This window comes from Lynx rufus, unplaced genomic scaffold (assembly GCF_022079265.1).
Source record: "Lynx rufus isolate CCGP_SWC_20201006 ecotype Redwood Valley unplaced genomic scaffold, mLynRuf1.p SCAF_4, whole genome shotgun sequence".
In the NCBI taxonomy this organism is placed as follows: Eukaryota; Metazoa; Chordata; class Mammalia; order Carnivora; family Felidae; genus Lynx; species Lynx rufus.
Window position 1 is genome coordinate 12,800,530 of NW_025814856.1, and position 5,478 is coordinate 12,806,007.

A 5,478-nucleotide genomic window follows, 5' to 3' on the forward strand; every position below is an offset into this window, starting at 1 on the left:
TTGGAAGGCCTCCCACCCCTGGTCCGCCACCCAGATTCTGTGGTCTCGCTCCCGGAGACAGCTTTTAGGGAGTAGCTCCTTTACTCCTTCTGTCCCCTGCAAACATTGGCTGACATTTCAGGGTCAGCAATGACCTGCCAATGGGGGCGGGGTATGGAGAAAATGGAGGCAACGGTTCTAAATACGTATGGTTGGTTTAATCAGTCAGCAAACACTGAACAGGTACTGTGTGCCCGGGGCTGGGTGCTGGGGACACGGCAGGGGCTGAGGCAGGCCCAGATCAGCCCTTGAGACATACTGGGAGGAAAATAGAACACAGTGATCCTTTTTCTTTTTTTAAGTTTATTCATTTATTTTGAGAGAGAGAGAGAGAAAGAGAGAGAGAGAGAATGAATGAGCGGGGGAAGGGCAGAGAAAGAGGGAGAGAATCTCAAGCAGGCTCCTTGCTGTCAGCTCAGAGCCCAGTGCGGGGCTTGATCTCACAAACTGTGTGTGGAATCATGGCCTGAGCCAAAATCGAGCTGAATGCTCAACCGACTGAGCCATCCAGGGGCCCCTCGCAATGATGTATGAGAGAACGACCCGGGGAGAGGGAGGCTCCTGGAGGGGGGACAGAGGGCGGGAGGAGGAGCCAGCCAGGTGGCAGTTGGGAGAACGGCATACTTGGCAGCAGGGACAGCAAGTGCAAGGGTCCTGAGGCAGAAATGAGGTTCGCACGTTTGAGGAACAGTGAGGAGGCTGCTGTGACTGGAACAGAATGAGCGAGGGGGAGAGAGGAGGAAGAGGAAGACCGAGGGATCTGCAGGCAGGGGCTGAGGTCAAGAAATAGACTGCAGAGCCGTGGGGAACCATGGAGGGTGTGTGAGCAGAGAGGGACAGGGTCTGGTTTATGATTTTCAAAGGCCTCTGTGACTACTGTCGAGAGCAGGGACTGGTGGGGCAAGAGTGGAAGTGGCAGAAGGCCGCAGGGGAGCCCAGGAGGCAACTGGGTAGAGTGAGCTCCGCCAGGACTGGATAGAGGCAGAGACGAAGAGAAGTGGGCAGATTCTGGGACTAAGCTGGGCGTGGAGGATGGACTCTGTGTGTGGCCAGTTTTCTGCCCAATGCTGAGGAACCACAGGGAGGAGGGAGAGATTTGTTGTGCTCTGGGAAATCTGGGAAGGCATCCTGGAAGAGGTGTTCTTCTTGCTCTTTGAGCTGGGTCTGGTCGGGCAAGTAGGTCTTTGCTGGTGTCCAACTGGAGTTGTGCTGAGGGTCAAGTTGTACAGATGCCACGAGGGCCACGGGGAGCCACTGAGCATTCAGAATTAGAAGCAACATAATGAGATTTTAGCAAGGAAATATCCCTCGGGGGCGCCTGGCAGAGGCTGGACGGGAGCCAGAGAAGTCAGGAAGGCACTTGAAATGGTTCAGATCCCGATCAGGCTAGTAGCAACTTAGCACATCTGAGGGGGATTGGATCCCCAGCCCCTCTCACTGCCCTCGGAGGGCCCCACTGCCCCGCTGAAGAAACTGAGGCTCAAAGAGGGATGTGCCTTGCCTGCGACCGCTGTATGACTTTCCAGGGGCTGTAAGTGATAAATGACTACGACCTGAGAACAACAGAAATGTCGCGCCTCACAGTTCTGGAGGCCAGAGCCTGAGATCCAGGCATCGGCAGGGCCACAGGGTCTAGGGGAGGATCCTTCTTTTTGTCTCTTCCCCTTCCTGGGGGGGCTTCATGTGTCCCTTGGCTTATGGCCACATCACTCCAGTCCCTGTATCTGTCTTCACGTGGCCGTCTGAGAAGGATGCTGGTCATTGGGTTAAGGCCCGCCCTCGTCTAGTATGACCTCACGTTAATTTCACTGTGTCTGCAAAGACCCTGTTTCCAAATAAGGTCACATTCTGAGGTCCTGGGTGGGCTGGAATTTGGGGGGGAATACTCTCCAAACTAGTATGGCCACAAGCAGAATACCCTACTGCAGTCATGCCTTTGCCCCCAGGGCCTATGGTGAAGCAGTGGCCGCAGGGATGGGGACCGAGTGAATTTAGGGACAAGGATGGGCAGACCTGGGGTCCCATTAGATGTGGGGGTGGCCGGAAAGGAAGAGTTAGGCTGGAGCCTTCCAGCCTGAGTGTGAGAAGGGAGGGGATGCTGGTGCCTGGAATAGGGAGGCTGCCACCAGCTGAATGGAGGAGACAGCCCCCCGGGGTGGGAGGGGGTGGGGGGAGGCGGCGGGGATCCCCTGGTGGGTGTGACAGGGGCTCCCAGGCCAGAGGCTGCTTTGTGGGGAGTCTGTGCTTCTGATAATGCTGGTTCCCTGCCTGCCTGTCACCCCCAGACTCCCAGCTCCTCCTCCAGAGCAAGGATTAGGTGGGCTGCCCATGGGGAGGACCAGGGGCTGCCAGGCTTAGCTCCTCTGTACCCCTCCCTGGCCTCATTTTCCCCGGGGACCATCTGCAAGGGTCAACTGTATTTACTTAGTGTCTCAAGATCTGATCTTGCCTGCTGAAAACACGAGTTCAGGGGACTTTTTTTTGTGTCTTCACCATGGTATCTCCACTTCAGGTCCATGCCTTGTATATGGGAGGCGCTCAAGAAACACTGATAGAATGAATGAAGCTTCTCTAAGTCCCCGAATCCCAGAGAGCCCAGGAATAAGCCCTCCGAGACACACACTCCAGCTCTCTTGGGCCTTCCTGTCCCCCTTCCTGCCCCTACAATTCACAGGACCCTAAGGGGCTTAACCCCCCATGACTCCCAGTCTGCCGAGGCCTCGCACACTCAACCCTGCATTTGGAACCCCTGCCAGCCTCTGGCTTGCCCCATCCCTTTGCCCCTTCCCTCCAGCCACACAGGTCTCCCTTCCCTTCCTCAAACATTGCCCACCTCAACGTCTTGATCCTTGCAGCGTTCTCTACCCGATGCACCCTTCTAGCTCTTCGAGGGCCTGCTCCTTGACCCCTTTTGAATGTCCCCCCTTCCAGGAGGCCTCCCATGACCACCTCAAAGTCTCCCCATCCCCATTCCTATTTTTCTCAACTTCATTGGATCTTTTCCTAATACTTTTGTGTATCTAGAATTCTTACTGGTCCCTTTATTTGGAGAGGGTTGTGCCTAGCGTTCTAGAAATGCAGCGCCACGAAGGACGGGTTTGTATCTCTGCTTCTGCATTCCCAGCAACAGACTCAGAAAAGGGGCTTGGTGGCTAGGTGAATGAATGAATGAATGAATGAATGAATGAATATGTGAGTGAATGAATGAATGAATGAGCGAATGAGTGAATACATTCCCCACTCTGCCATCTCCACACTTATGGGGGACTCAGGGTCTAGCCTCCTTCTGGGCAGCTATCTGTTCGACCCAGGATGGGTCTGAGATGCGGGCTTGAGTCCTTCCCTACTCGGGCAGCCTGTGGGTCCCTCAGCCCCTGGGAGACCTCTCCCAGGTCTCTGGCATCCGGACCTAGACTTGTGGCCCAGCCCTCAGGCTCCTGGAAGAGAGGCTTCCTGTTCACCCACCACCCCAACCCCTGCCTGTTTGATCGGCCATTTCCTGGGAGTGTGAGTCCTGGGGCATCCCAACTGACAGGTTCGTTTGGAGGCTCCTCAGGTCTCTTCCAGCCAGCCATGGGCTGATAAGAGGCTCCATCTGGAATGGAGTCTCAGGTGATGCCCACCCACAGCCCCACCTCCATCCACCCCTGACCCCTAGCCACCTCTGCCAGCCTCGTCTCTGAGGGGTGAGGTTCAAGCAGCAGGGCAGACACGGGTGGATGGTGATCGTTCGCCAGGCCCCCCCCATTCTAAGTTCAGCCCCTTCAAGGGGGTCTCTGACGCGTCAGGGCAGAGGAGCCCAAAGGGGAAAGAGGGATCTTTCCAGAGAGAGAAGGTGGGTATAGAGCCTGCAGGGCCTGTTCGGGGTGGGAGGCCTGGCAGAGCCTCCAGGGTCTGTGGCTCGTGCTTTTGTGAGTATCTGGATGTTGACATATTGGACTTGAATTCAAAAAGCATCAGATGCCGCAAGGACTCCACAGAAGTCTGCACAGGCTGGAGTCAGCCGGTGGGCACAGTGTGAATGCTTCTTACGGGGCAGGGACCCGCACAGGGGCAGGCTCTGTTGTCAGGGGCTGGGGCGCTGAATGCCATACAGGGATGTGTGCCCGGTCCTGAGGGAGATGTGGGTGGCTTCATCACGACTGTGCTTTAGAAAGAGCCCCCGGCAGGCCATGGAGGCCTGGGGTGGGGGCCTGGTGAGTGGAGGGGGGGATGGAGAGGGGATGGCTGCTCTTCGAGCATGGCTGAGAATGCATCCATTTAGGGTCCCCTCTCCTGGCATCCCTGTGGACATGGGAGGGCATGAGTGGTCCCCAGGCCTCCTCTGCCACCACAGCCAGGCCTTCTCCAGGGCGTCCCCAAGAGGCTGGGATGAGAAACCGAAGTCCTGTCTGCAGACCCCAGGCCATCACCTGGCTCTGCTCAGCCTCATCACTGGCCCATGAGGCCACCCCCTGCCCAGGCAGCCGTCCACTCATTCATTCATGCGGCCCAGCTATTTTCTGGACACCACAGAGGAAACAGATCAGCTGCCCGCAGGCAGTGATGAGCAATCAGATGTCCTGACCCTGTCCCAAGCTCAGAGCTAGGAAGAAAACACTGGGAGAGAGATGGGGTGTGTGTGTGTGTGTGTGTGTGTGTGTGTGTGTGTGTGTGTGTGTCAAAGCTGGACTCAGTCACCCCCAGCCAGGCTGGGACAGGGTGAGGCCTAGGTAGTTAGGAGGCCTGGGGGAGGAGGAGGAAAGGGCTCCCCACCTCCCTGTCCCCAAGGCTGAATGAATGAGTCGCCCAAGCACTCCCTCTGCCGGAAAGGAGCTTGGTTTTGGACAGCCCCAAAGCAGGCTTCTGCTGGCCTGTCTTCTTGGCATTGGTGATAAGGGTTAGAAATGGGGGTGGGGGCTCAGTCCCGAAGATGGTGGCCTTGAACCTATGGCCCTAGCAGGCACCCCCTCAGCTCCTGGGAGCCCCCACGTCGGGGTCCTAGGCACCCTCCACGTGGCAACATCCTGCAAGCAGGACATCTGAGGAGGTAGTTTCAGGACGGAGGTGTCCAGTCGCTTTGCAAAGTTATCCCCTCAGCAAATGCGTGTATTTGAGGGGTTGAAGGAGGGTTGGAGTTTGAAGACCCGATTTTAGAAAGGGGGCGGCTAGGAGTTCTCGAGACCTGTCGGGGACCGGAGTTGTCGCTTCGCTAAGTAAGGTCCCCTCCATTGCGCCCAGACAGAGAGCGAGTTTGAGGACCAGCTGAGCGCTGGGGGCCGAAGGGGGCTCCCGGGAATGTGGGATCTTTAAATGTGGGCGGAGCTTGCGGGGTCGCCGGGGGCGGTGCCAACCCGGCCTCGACCAATCGGCGGCGCCGTCCGCGTCGCACCGCCCCCTCCTCTCCCGGCCCGGGCGGGCGCTCGCCCCCGGCCGGGCCCGTGGACAGGGCGGCGGGGG